The following is a 14,615-nucleotide window of genomic DNA, read 5'->3' as shown; positions in this document are numbered from 1 at the left end:
CGAGAAAGGACTTTACTACTCAATTGCCTAGAAAAAGCACTTGTTGGCCACCTCCATTACTCTACTCTTTCTCTCATAGGATTATTATTATTTTGTCGGTGCTAAATAGGTTTTCAAGATTTTCGCTGAAAAAATGTTGTAGCAGACTCTTTATTGCAGAAAGCTGGCAAAGAGAAACTAAATACTTTACAGTCTTTGTACACCATTATGTTACAGATTTCCGGCACCACTTTTTCCGTCATCTCTATTAAGTCTTCTGTAGAGTTCTGAGGAAAGCAAGATTTAATCCACCCTGACAATATAGCCCTGATGCAATAGTTTTAATATTTGCCCTTTAATATTTGCCCTCGGGACAGACAAATTTTGTTCATGAAAAATTGAAAGTAAGTTCTCAAATGCTGTTCGCGACGGTCTATGTTTAACGTACCAATCACAGATTTTCTTTTTAAACGGTCGTTCCGAAATATGCGTTTATAAAAAAATGTGAAGACACCACATGGCACCTCTTGAACGTGTACCATTTTTCGCTACTTGAATTGAAGACTTAGAACCCTTAGAAAGCTTCAGGGAAATGAAAATATCGGCCAGACACATGTCCAGACTAATTAGAGGTGATCTCCACATAAAAGCCTTCCAACGCGCTTGAAAAAAATACGAGGTGTGTTCAAAAAGTATCGCGGATTATGTGTTTTTTCAAATTTTATTTATTTATTCGTTAATATCTATTTTGTCCCCTTCAAAGTAATCCCCATGAGATATTATGCACTTTTTTCCCAATCTTCAAAAACTCATTTTTTTTACCTTGTTCAGCTCCTCTTTCGATGCCGTCTTTATCTAGTCAATCGTAGCGCAGCGTCGTCTTTTCATGGCCTCTTCAGTTTCGTGAACAAGAAAAAGTCACAGGGGGCCAGATCTGGGGAATACGGTGGCTGTGGCATCACTAGTGTATTTTTTTGGCCAAAAAGTCGAGCACAAGCAACGATGTGTGAGCAGGGGCGTTATCGTGATGCAAGAGCCAATTTTTGTTCTTTCACAAATCCGGGCGTTTCTAACGGATTGCTTAGCGCAAATTGCGCATAACTTGCAGGTAATATTCCTTATTGACCCTTTACCCTGTGGCAAGAACTCATGATGCACAATGCCTCTGTAATCGAAGAAAACGGTAAGCGAAACTTTTACATTCGACCGAACTTGGCGCGCTTTTTTCGGTCTTGGTTCGTGCGGCAGCTTCCATTGAGATGATTGAGCTTTGGTTTCCACGTCTTAACCCTAAACCCACGATTCGTAGTCTGATTTCTTCTATCAAATACGAATATCTGAACAAGAATGTTACTAATATTTGGCTTTTCCCTGCAGGGTATTTTTAGTAAAACTATTCATATGCTATTCTAGTCGCATACGTATAGACGTAAAAACCGTACCTTGTCTCTTATGCAAATGAATGACAGAAATTTCATAACAGCTAAATCAGCCAAGGTTAATGACAATACTTTCATTCAACTTTCAATCCGTGGTTCTCTGTTAACAAATACTGCTAACTTTGCAATAAAGGACATTAGCAATTAGCAAAGTTTGCGACGAGAAAATCAATACATGTTACTAAGAATAAATCGGTTGAAATAACAAACGTAGGAAAACTTACATGCAATTTTTTCACTTGCACGAAAACTTTAGTCTGAGTCAAAAATTAAGATATTTTAATGAAACTCGATACACTTATTCCGTTTCGCCTAAAACAGTTTGGTATTGAAAATGTGTGAAATTTAAAAAAAATACTAGTACGCGGCATTTCTGTATGATAGCCGTGTTCATTGTAAACGAAATTAAATTACTCAAATGATGAGCCCAAGAGAACAAAAGTGATGCAAGAGAAAATTTGAAAAGTGGGCAGTGGCATGCCACTGTTTTGCGCTATCTAAAAACGTGTCGAAAGAGTGTTTCAGGTCATTGACCGGAATGTCCTTCGGGATGTCGGGACAAGCCTTTTAGATGACTTCTACGGACGCAAAACGTTTTCCTCTCCTGGCCAAATGCAATTTTCCGAATAGGTAGAAGTCACAGGGAGCCATATTAGTCGAATTAATTGAGGGATAAAATGAGATTTCTAGTAAAGAAATCAGTCGCTAGAGTCGATCGATGAGATAATGCATTATCATGCAATAAGCACCAGCTTCCTCCTTCGCGGTATTCAAGGTGAACTCGACGAATGCGATGCAACAAACGCTTTAAAACACCAAGATAGAAAATTGTATTGACGGTTTGCGCCGATGGCACGAACACCTTGTGGACAATTCCTTTGGAATCGTTTGGGTCTTCCATTCGGCACTTTGACACATAGTTTCAGGTTCATGGTGGAAACACCACGTTTCATCATCAGTTACAATGCTGCAAAGGAAGTTCTCGTACTTTCTCGCCTTTTTAATAAGGTCTTTCGAAAGCTCGATTCTGAGCTATTTTTTGGCCGTTCAGTTAACTTGTGCGGAATGAAACGTGCACAGACTTTTCGTAACCCCGAATGATCAGTTTAAATGCGATAAATCGGTGTTTTGGAGATATTAAGCTCCGATTCCATGAATTTCTACGATAATTTCGGTTCATTTTTGATAAATTTACGAACAATTTCGATAGAATTTTCGGTGACTACTGGGCGGCCCCATTCATTTATTTCCTCACCATAAATGGATGAAGATCTTCTTCTTCTTTCGCCTTTGGCGTATTTCCTGGAACCACCCACTCCTTTCTTTGCTTCATATTGATGTTTAGGAACAATTTCTCATCTTCCGTGACGATTCGTTACAAAAAACCCTGTTTATGATCGCGTATTGCACGATGGCGGGCGAGATGCTGAGAAGCAATTTGAAGGGGATTTTATTTGATTTTTTCGTGGAGCTCGCCACCAGGCTCCCAATTTTTCGGCAAATACCATTAAATTAAGGTGATTCAGAATCATTTTATGATCGCAGCTCATTTGTCCGCCAGCCAAGCAAAGAAGAGTAGGTTCCGAAAATAATCAAAGCTAATAAAAATTAAAAAAATCAAAAATACAATTAACGCAGCAGAAAAATTATTCTATCGAATGAATACTTACCTTTTTCCCAACAGCAAACAAATCGTTGTAAAGTAAAAGAAAATATAATAACGCTATGAACTTATTCCCCAAGGAAATAATTGTGTTACGGCGGTCGCTTTAGCCGAATACGTTGGTGATCGACTATCATTCGGCGGTGCGGAAATTTGAGTCTGCGAGCAGGAAACACTAAAATGGTGGAAATCGTTTTTTCTAAAAATATTTACCATTCGGAGTCGGCTTCAAATTGTAGGTATCTCTATTTGTGGAACGACCTCAAAACGCATGCAACAAACAGGAGGAGGAACTCGGCGAAACCCATATACCCTATGATCAGAAAGTACCGGGAATGTTTAAATAAAACAAAACAGATACACATTTCAGGCAAATTTATGTTATCTCCTTCAAAATATGACCCGTCTGAAGCAACACACATGTGCCATCGTTTAACCCAGTCCTCCATGCACCCCTGGGATGGCCTTCAGCTACTTCGTCGTATTCTCTTTGATCTCCACTATCGACTGAAATCTCCTTCGTCGGAGTGGTAACTTCAACATGGGAAACTAAAAGAAGTCGCACGGGACCATATCAGGTGAATACGGTGCTTGCACGATGGTATTTACTTGGTGTTTGGTCAAATAATCCAGCACAATTTGGGCTTGGTGCGATGGCGTGTTATCATCATGCAAATACCAAGAATTGTTTGCCCACATTTCCGGCCGTTTGCGACGTACAGCATCTCTTAAACGCTTCAAAACGGGTAAATAATATTCTTTATTGACTGTCTGGCCCGATGGAAGGTACTCATGGTGCACTACGCCTTGGGAATCGTAGAAAACAGTCAACCCGGTACTTTTTAATCATAGGGTAGAGCTCTGTCTTGACAGGACTTACAGAGAGACCGCATACTGCAGTCCATTTCAGAACTGAATTTAGATAACATCAGAGTATCTTAAAATTTTCCTCTAACAGTAAGGGCAATGCCATCCGTGTAAGCAACCACTTTACTGCCTTCGTTTTGTCCTCTCAGGCTTCTCTAGCAAGTCATTAAGAAAGGCAATCCAGAGTAATGGGGAGAGCCACTCTCTAGTGCCTCTGTTCACCTGTTGCCTGAGAGAGCCGTCACCCCATTTTGCCACAACCGTTCTAGTGCAAAGCATTGTGCAGATAGATCTCATAGGGTCGGATCCGATCCCCAGCTTATACAGAGACGTAGTGACTGGAAGAAAGTAATAATAAAATTAAAAAATTAGGTATGTAGAATTAAGTGAAAACTAACTTTTGTTATTCAAAATATTTATAGCGATATTTATTAACACTTCTTCTTCTTTTTGTTGGGCGATAAGCGCTTACGAAATTTTGGTCGAGTTTAACAAAGCGCGCAAGTTGGACACACAAAGTGAGCCAAGTCCTTCTCCACAGCACTGATAATATCCAATCAGGTGATTCATGGTGGGCTTCAGCCATTCATACAATAGGCTCGCTAGAACCTTATAGGCGATATTTCGAGGCTGATCCCGCCGTAATTGGCACAGATTGCAGAATCTATTAGCGCTTAGGGTCGCTTTAGGCGGCTTTCGGTATGTGTTTTTGTTTTTGGGTTATTCTAGAAAATGGGAGACATGTAGTCCTAGGACTGATTGTAATGGAGCAACATATTCAACAACAACAATTAAGTGTGCACAATAATATTATATGTACTGTTGTTATCAACAACTCATTGTTGTATTTGTGTTTCTGTTTGCTACATATTAAATAGAGCGTAAAAGTTGTGCGTTGATCATTGCCGAGCTATGTTGCCTTTGAATACATCCGTGGTTGAGCTATTCAACTGCAAAATTATTGTGTGCTTGTGTGTGCGAATGAATGTAAAATTTCAGATTGATTGTTGCAACGGAAATTTAGCGGAAAGCATAGTCAATTGCAAACGGGCACACACACACGCATACACATATGCATGCATGCGTTAATTCAATGAAATCTGCATCTGTACAGATAAGTTTGTGTGAAAGTGCGATTTGCACGAGAGAGGAAAGGGGAAAGCACCGAGCTAATTAAAACATGAGTGCTCATCTTGAAGCTTCTTTTCTTGGATTTGGCCCACATCATATATTATGTTATATGTACTTGCGAGATGCCACTTCAAAGTGAAATATATTAAACAACTCATAAAATTTTGCTCTTCGAAATTTAAGTTCTAATTTTATTTTTGGAATTTTTTGTTCAACTTTGTTTATTTAATTTTTTTAATTCTTTTGTTTGTGCATTTACCCTTTTTTTTCGTTATTCGCCATAATTCCGTTACATGCCGCGCGAATGAGGTGCGCAGCAACGCAGGTGTGCTCATTTTCGTTGATTACATCAACGTCAAGTTTTATGCCTTTTCCATTGAGGTGCCGACATGCAGCAGCCATTGGATTTTCTTCTGCGGTGTTGCAAATCAATTTTTCTCACCACAACGAAACAAACAATGAATGTGTGAGTACAGCGATTCATTTGGCTAACGTTCTGCCACACATACACCCATTTGCGATCTGCGTCATTGGGTTAAAAATAAAAGCCGTCTGATGAGTAGATGATAGGCACTTCTGTTTGAGTTGTGGTAAGGATGATTATGAGTTGATGTGTGCAGGTATGTAATATTTTGCACTAACACACACGTATGTGGTAATTATTGTGCTGATATGAAAGAGAGGCTTTTTGGGATGTTTCCGAAACAATTTATATGGTTATGTTTTATTAAATATTTCAGCTAGCCAGTTTAAGGCCTAACTTATTACAGTCTAACATACACGAGGAGTGTTCCATAAGTAACCGTGTTAGAAATGAATACACCATTTTTTTACTTCTCCCAATGCTCCGGCCATTTTTGTTTTCTTCTTCTTCTTAATTGGCGCGCCAACCGCTTACGCGATTTTGGCCGAATTTAACAAAGCGCGACAGTCGTTTCTTTCTCGTGCTAACCGGCGCCAATTGGACGCACGAAGTGAAGTCAAGTCCTTCTCCACCTGATCTTTCCTACGCAATGGAGGTCTTCGTCTTCCTCTGGTACCACCAGCTGGTACCGCATCAAAACTTTCAGAGCCGGAGCGTTCGTATCCATTCGGACGACATGACCCAGCCAGCATAGCCGCTGGATCTTTACTCGCTGCGCTATGTCTATGTCGTCGTGAAGCTCATACAGCTCATCGTTCCATTGACTGCGATATTCGCCGTCAGAATCTGTCTCTCAAATACCTCAATTGCCTACTTAGTCCAAAGTGGCACTTGTTGGCAAGAGAGATTCTACGTTGGATTTCAAGGCTGACATTTTTATTGGTGTTAATGCTGGGTTGTAAATAAAAGAAGTCTTTTACAACCTCGAAATCATAACTGTCAACAGTGACGTGGCTACCGATACGCGATTGATGACAGGAAGTACTTCGTTTTGTCTTGGTTCACCATGCTTTGCCTCTTTATCGAGTTTGGAGAAGGCAGAACTAACTGATAAGTTGCAATCAGTTGGTTAAACGCCCATTTTTTTAACCCGTCCAAAAAATAGGATTTGTCAAATTCTCTAAAATACGTCTCTGTCTCAGCGATAAATTTTTTTCCCGCGCGCCATTTCTTCATCTTAGGGAGTAAGAAAAAATCACAGAGACCCAGATCGGCTAATTTATAATGCAAATCACTCTAGTATTGTCCAGTGTTCGTTTTTCCTTTTTCTAAAAAAGAGTTTGTATTGTCAAGTTATTTGTTGTAATGCCATTTTTTCACTTTTTTCCTCCTTTCGAAATTTTGCCCTCTACTAGTTAAGCCCGCAATCCACCTACGAGCTAATTTTTTAAGGCCTTCGCCTCATTTGAACTGGTATTTTTCGGCTGTTTCTTTAAAAGCGTGTAAAACGGGAACGAAAAAAGATTTTTCATTTTCGTTTTGAGTATTTTATTTTCTGATCTATTATTAAAAAATTTACGAGGTTCGTTCAAAAAGTTGTCGGCCGGGACTCACTGTTGTCTGAAATCAATTGGTGGTACTTTTTCCAATAGTGCGTTTGTTGACAATATTAATTGACCCCTCATCTTGGATAGACTTACGCCTCAACAACTTTTACACAACGTTTAATCGACGTTCTGCGGAAAGTGCTCATCGCGCGCTCAAGCTAATTATGGTATTCAGCGATGAGGCACATTTTTGGCTTAATGGCTAAGTCAATAAGCAAAATTGCCACATTGCCATGAGAGCAACCCAAAGCTATTCAACAACAGCAATTACATCCTTTGGAAACAACCGTTTGGTGGAGGCGGAGCCGTATGGGCTGGAGGCATCATCGGTCCATATGTCTTCAAAGACGAGGCTGGTTCCAATGTAACAGTGAATGGCGAATGCTATCGTTACATGATAAACGACATTTTGATGGCGAAAATTGAAACCCCCTTGTTTCGAACAAGAAGCCGCTACTTGCCGTATACCCAGAGATCCTGTGAAACAACGGATTTACTGCAAAATCGTTTAGGAAAAGGAATTTATCTCTCGCCTCGGAGCAATAAATTGGCCACCAAGATCTTGTGATATCATACCTTTCGACTTGTATCTGTGGAAGTATGTAAAATATAAATGCTTTGTGGATAAACCAGCTTCAATTGAGGCATCGGAAGCCAACATTACTAAAGGCCGGCGGGCCAATTAAAAGGTCAAAAAAATCGATTTTTTTTTTCCTGAAATCAATAGCTTAGAGATTCAAGAACATGAGACACAAATTTTCAGAGTTAAATTCCAAGTATTTGCAGAGCTACAGAGCCGAACGTAGTGCGGCGTCGAGCAACCGTGCGCTTATTGTTGTAGTTTGAAGCGCGTTTTCTCGGCTTTTCATTTTCACGATTTTACCTAATTTATGTACACGATTGCAAAAAAACTAAACGAGCTATCCATTTCATTCAAAATGCGTTATCTTCAGTATTGTTTTCTCTTCTATGTGAACTAAAAAAAACATCCAAAAACTTTTTTTAAGCGACTTTTTTACCCAGTTGAAGAGTTTTTTTTCCTTGAAAAACCACTTTTTTTTCTACCTTCCCCAAAAATTCGAATTTTACGTGTTTCTCCCAATTTTCTTAGTTCACATCGAAGATAATTAATATACATAAAAATTAATAATCTTTTTTTTTTTTGTTTTCAGATGAAAATTGCAAGTTGTATCTTGTACAGAAGTTGGATACTTCAGTGGCAAGGCGCTCTGGGAATCTATTGATAACTCGGCTTACAATATATTGTTGGAGATTGTACCAATTTTTTTTTAGTTCAAATATATATTAAACTATCCCCAAAACTTCATTTTGCTAATTGTTTTTTTTCTCATCCTACAACGCTTCGCGAAAACTACTGAATTTAGGACATCTAATTGGCCCGCCGGCCTAAAGTTATTCCTGAGAGACCGACCAAAGTCCTTCAGCGAGTCATTTAAATTTGGTATTTACGGATGGAAGAATTGCGGCGCAGTTGCGGCCAACATTTGAAAGAGATTATATTTAAAAAATAAATGTCACGAATGGTTCTACACAAAAATAATGAAACTCGTTGTTTTATTTCAATTTAAAATCCGATACCTCTAATTTGATCACCCTTTATTCGCTATATCTATGTATTTTACACATGACCGATTCAATGATTTAACGGCGAAGATTTTCCATTTCCTCAGCAGTTAAAACACCCATTTTCATTTAATTTATCTGCTTTTTTCAGCGATGAATTAAATATTAAATCGGGGGGGCGTGGTGGTTAAGCGAAGGCGCTTCTGCTTCCTTTAATTTATAAATATTTAAATTATTCGTATTCTTATAATGCACATTGCACTTTGGATGCTGCTCATTTCTTTTCTGCATTCGCGCTTATCCCACGAATTTCCGATTTTGCAATTACGCAGCGTTTTTTTTTTTTGTGCGGCCAATGCCGAAGTAAGCCGTTTTTGCCGCGTTGCCGCTTGACCGTTAAATGCGTTTTTAATAACTTATTTCTTTCATTACCCCATCATTTAAGCACTCGCCTGTGTGCATATACAATGTTTGCATGTGGATAAATCGCAGCGAGCGAGGGGTAACTGACCAGTCACTTGCCGGTGTTGAGCGAAAATTTTCGTTGCGCATTGTAAATTCTTAACGCCATTCGTTCTTGCCTCAATTCAATTTATGTTAGGTGATCTCCTTGCGAGTTGTTATTGCTATTTTTCTTATTTCGCACTTCAATGCAGTTTATCAACACTTTTGGATTTACCCAATTGTTGGTTAAAGCTGCGGCAGCGATTTAACTTTATTACCAACTTTTTGGAAAATCAGAACAGAATTCACATCTACCTGCATACTTTACGAAACTCGTATTTCAACAAGCATGTGCTGTTGTTAATGTTTTTGTTGTTTATACAGCTTAATTGGAACATGAACGCAGCGCAATTATAGAAATTGATTAAGCAGATGTGTGTGAGGCCATTTGAGTGAGAAATATTGCCAAGTTTACCTTATTTACAATATTAAAATTCTTTCACTCCATATCTTACAACTAAAGTATCCACATATATATATATATGTGTGTGTATGTGTAAATAATTATAGATTACTTACAGAAAATTTGATTTGAAAAAAGTGTTTTTAAATTTTTATGATTGAGATAAATTACCTGCGTATGAACATCTGTGTGTGTTATCATAAATATTTGTATTAGGCACTGAAAAATGGAAATTTCATGGAATTCCGATGGAACTATAAAAATTATTGCTTAATTCGGCGATATCTATTTGTGTACATATATTTTGTGCATTTGCACATATTTGTTGTTTCGAAGAAATAATTCATATGAAATATGTGAGGTCTATTTGATCTTATTGAACAGGCGAAAATATGCAAGGTAGCGCAAAATGAATCACCTCATCGAAAGATTTCTAAATTTTGCAAATGGCGTCGTACATCAATCATATCTGACACTTGTGGAAATGGACAGACAAGCAATGGGGCGCATAAAGGTCAAAATAAAGATTTTTTTCACCCAAAATAATTTTTTGTATTTAATAAAAAATGGGTTCAAAAACAAAATGGATGATTAAATTTGCAACATTTTGTACAAATTGCGTAATTTAAATTGTAATTCAGTCTAAATAAAAATTATGTCGAATCCAAATGCCGTAAGGTGCAACAGGGGCACCTGAAATGGTTGAAGTACCAAACTAGCACTCCCCAAGTAGAAAAGTTTAGGTAAATTTTATTAAAGGAGGAAACTCCTCCAGAACTTTGAAACTTTTTTTTTACTTAGAAAATTCATTTATAATCTAAAGAAGATCTTTTAAATGCTTTAAGTTAAGGGAGGAGCCTGATTTATGAGGTCTAAAAATTGCATCTCTATGCGTTTTTTTTAAGGAAAAAATTTATTTAGCACTGCAAAGTTTTTTCTATCTTTTAATGAACATTTAAAAAGTATACAAAATTTTTGTACTGGTTAAATAAGTTGAAAAATGTTTAACATAGAAATTAATAGAGCGCTGCAACGCTGGAGTTTCCAACTGGCGTACAAGATACAGCTCGTAATTATTATGTAAAGCAAAAAATTCAAATGGATTTCTAATTATCTTGATGTTTTATTCTAAATGAACTAAGAAAACTGAGAGAAATTCCAAAATTTCAACTTTTGGAGGTTATAAAGAAAAAAATGCCTTTCTATAAAAAAACAAAATTCACTTCAACTTGGTATAAAAATCTTGAAAAAATTTGTTAGTTCAAATAGAAGAGAATTTAATACTGAAGGGAACAAGCTATGACTCATTTCAAAAGGTTCATTAGTTTTTTTTCATTCATGTACGCCAATTCAAAGAAATCATAAAAATGAAAAGTCGAGAAAAGAAGATAAAGTTTGTACTATAGCTGTCCGGTCACAGCGTAACTACCTAACGCTCGCCTACCTTTGGCTTTGTATCTACGGATATATTGAGAATTAGGCTCTGTAACTTTGTGTGATTATTCTGAAATATATTAGGAATCGCTTAAAACGAAAAAAAAAAAAAAAATGATTTTTTTGACCTTATAAACCAGGCTCCCCCCTTAAATAGAAAGTCTAAAAAGTCAGTAAAGTGATGGATATCGAGTGAAGAGACAGGAACGGCATTAATTAAATACAACAAAAGTGGTCAGAACTGAACACAGAAAAAAAGACACAGATAGGTGAGGTTAGGTAAGGTTGACCTGGCTGGCTGAAAGCCATCACAAAGACCTAATGGTTCTTAGTGGTACCAGGTGGAGCTACACCTTTACGTTTCCTTGTAGTAGGCTTCTTGTAATAAGCCTGCTTCTTTTTCGAATCTAAGTAAACTCTGAAGCTCTAACCCCGAGAGACATTCTAACCTCTCATATTGTAGAGCTCCTAAACATTTCATTCGGGTTCTAGCTAATGCAGGGCAAGAACATAGAAGATGTTCTAGCGTTTCCCTCTCTTCCAGGTCATTGCAAAATCTGCAGCTGTCATTGTTTGCAATTCCCATCTTGCATGCGTGTGCCGCTAACAAATTGTTGCTTGTCAGTTTACCTACGATAGTTCTGCTTTCTTTTCTGGACAGAGCTAATACGAATCGGACGTATTTATCTGCATTCTGTATCCACATGATTTTTGCGGTTTTACAAGTGACTGGATTATTCAACCTCCTGTCTATCCGTATTTGTTTGTCCGCAGCGATGCCAATTTATAGCGTATTTAACGGTTTCAGTATGTCGTTTTCTTGTTCGAATTGTATGTAAACAGCGCTCTTGGCAATCTCATCCACACTTTCGTTTCCAGCAATGCCCGGGTACTCAACAGATGGCTTCCCTGATCCTAAAATTTTTTTTAGTTGAAATTTCATATGAGTTTATTGCCTTTATTGCCGCTTGACTGTCAACGTATATATTAATGTTACCGCAAAGACTTCTGTTTGAAAAATACTGCAATGTCCCTGACCATTTTTTAGTTTAATTGGCAATGACTGACTGGCAATGACAAATACGATTAGTTGATTAGTTTGCAAGATCGGTGGGTATATGACGGTTAAGCCGTTTTTGGGCAGATTTCTTTTTACTCAGTAGTCTTCTCATTATAGGATTTGTGTGCGTCAATAGTCTGCTTATGCGTCTCTGCAACCGCTTTGTACTATCTCGTTAATAGTATCGTTGTGAAGAACGCGATGAATATCTAGGTGCATCAGTCATGGTCCTAATTATTTTACACTGGACTCGTTGGCATACTTAAATTATTTGTTATTGGTTGGCTGTTTGTGCACTGCGACCTGAATAGATCTATTGTGCAACCATGTAGCCTACTCCAACAGTTTTAGGCTGTTAATAAATCCTAAAACTGCTGTAGGCTTAATTTCTACCAGAAGGCTTTGATTTATAGCCCCATTACCCAGGTAATTTAGTCTGCGTCGTGCTGCTGCTGGGCAGTCGCATAGAACGTGCTGTGCTGTTTCTTGTGCCTATTTGCAGAATCTAATATACAAGAATCGTTTTCTATCCCACCTATCTTTTTCATGAGATAATTAAGTTTAGAATGTCCTGTTAGTAATTCATTGTCAACTTTTATATCTTTTCTGCTTAGGTTAAGAATTGCTTCTGCCTTTATCCGTTCTGGATCTATGAGTATTTTCGACTGCCGCATGCCCGATTGGGCTCTCCAGTAGTCGATTAGGCCTCGTTGTTCCTGCTTACGTAGAAAGGCACTTTTGAAACTGTTATTTACCTCACAGAAAGGTTGAGGACCTCTAAAGGTAGTGTTTGCCCCTTTTTTCGCTAAAGTGTCTGAAATTTCATTCCATTCATGCGCCTCATGTCCCGGAACCCACATCACGGTAACAGAGTTTCTTAATGCTAGGATGCTGAGGATTTTAAAACATTCCCAAACCAACTTTGATTGGAATGCGAAACTATCCAGCGATTTTAGAGCTGCTTGACTGTCAGAGAGAATGTCAATTCCATATTTTCAGATTGGTGAAGTTTTCGTTAAATGAATTTAATTTGGACTGAGGTCTAAGCAGTCCGTACAATTTTTTAAAATGGTTTCTAACTTAATTTCGTTTTTTTTTTTCTTTTCTTTATATGCTCCTGCCAGTTTGATTTTGCGTCGACCATGATGGCCAGATACTTTGCTGAGGTGCCAATATGTACGTCGGAATTGCCAACCTTAATTGGTTCAGTGGTTGTCTTTGGTTTGTGCGGTTTCCTTGTATTGTTTTATCTGCCTTAATTTCTATGTTATATTTTTTGAACCAGTTTAATGCCACTTTTAACTCGTTTGGTAAGTTTTATTTTGCGAGTTTTTTATCTTTTGAGATACCTTTCGGACAGTGTCCTCCGCAAGTGTTGCAATTATGCTGTTTTCTGTCTTCGATACCAGTAGATCAGCTATATATAAGATATACAACTGCCTTGGGAAATGTTATGCCTTCTCCAAAGGTTGGATGTCTGAACATGCGTCACTGTATTTAGTATAGAATTTTCTAAGTAATTTTGCTTCATTTGCAAGAGAAATCACGTTTTTATTCTTTTCGAAAATTACGGTTATGCTCACTTGTTGGATGGGAGTAGTTGTTGACTAATAAAGCACATTTCCATTACTAAACGACTTTGGCAAAAATATCTGCTAATATATGTACCATATATGTAAGTCATTTTCAAATAATATATTTTTTCTGATGTTTTCAGATTTTGAATACCAATGGATCAACTCCAGTAACCAGCTTCTGTACATATTTATTGGTAAGTTAGTTATATAATTGAAGTTAATTGAGTCTCTTTGAAAACTGTTTAAGGCTCGTCGACGTTCTGTTAAGTCCAGCGGTTGCCATACGTGTTTCTGTATCTTGACAATTAACCCAATTTGTTTATGCGTTTAGAAAACAGTTAGGAATCACGGCTGTTTGTGCTGCTTAACAATGCCCCTCCTGCCCCAAGTACACTGCTAGCAGCCAAAGTGATTTTGGTTAGTTTCACGCAGTTTCTCTACCTGTGTGCCAAATGCATTTCAGTCTTATACCAAAGCGAGTGGAGATTTAAACTGACTGAAATAGTGAGCGCTGTCGTATTTTTTATCGTTCTTCATTTCTCTAAAAGTCGTAAAAATCTCACACTGAAGAAGTTTATAGTCGAACTCTCACTCAAAGTCGTCATTAATATCTCGACAGGCGTTAAGCCGAACTAATGAGTAGTCGATAATTATTGTGTACGGAAGGTGTACTCGCAAGTTTCTCATTCAGGCTTGCATACTGCAGTGGACACCTCGGATTAAGATTTTTTTGGTTTAACATAGCGCCAAAAAACCTTGGGGTTACATTTAATATTCGACTCCTATGGCCACTAGTGGTTAACGGGATACTAAAGAAATTTAATTGGAAACTTGCGGGATGACATTGCCATAGTCTCTTATCACCATCACTAACATCATGACAAAATTATAAGATCCCGCAGTGGACGACCCCCGTAGCGCTGCGTTTACTCTCAAACAACTCACAAAGTACCTTTATTAAGTACTAGACAACAACCCACTGTGGACCCGAAATGTGGAGGAA

At 37.9% G+C, this 14,615-nt stretch overlaps 1 protein-coding gene across 2 annotated transcripts in view; it reads left to right on the top strand.

The window, feature by feature from the left end:
- LOC128861532 (putative mediator of RNA polymerase II transcription subunit 26) overlaps positions 1 to 14,615 on the top strand; it is a 273,455-nt gene that overhangs the window by 52,506 nt on the left and 206,334 nt on the right. For both annotated transcript variants that reach the window (XM_054099730.1, XM_054099731.1), the window contains exon 2: positions 13,753 to 13,806. The gene's annotated coding sequence lies outside the window, so the exon portion shown is untranslated. The remainder of the gene's footprint in view (positions 1 to 13,752; positions 13,807 to 14,615) is intronic.

Source organism: Anastrepha ludens, chromosome 4 (assembly GCF_028408465.1).
Source record: "Anastrepha ludens isolate Willacy chromosome 4, idAnaLude1.1, whole genome shotgun sequence".
In the NCBI taxonomy this organism is placed as follows: domain Eukaryota; kingdom Metazoa; phylum Arthropoda; class Insecta; order Diptera; family Tephritidae; genus Anastrepha; species Anastrepha ludens.
Note: the sequence above shows the minus strand (reverse complement) of the source record. Positions and strands in the feature narration are given on the sequence as shown.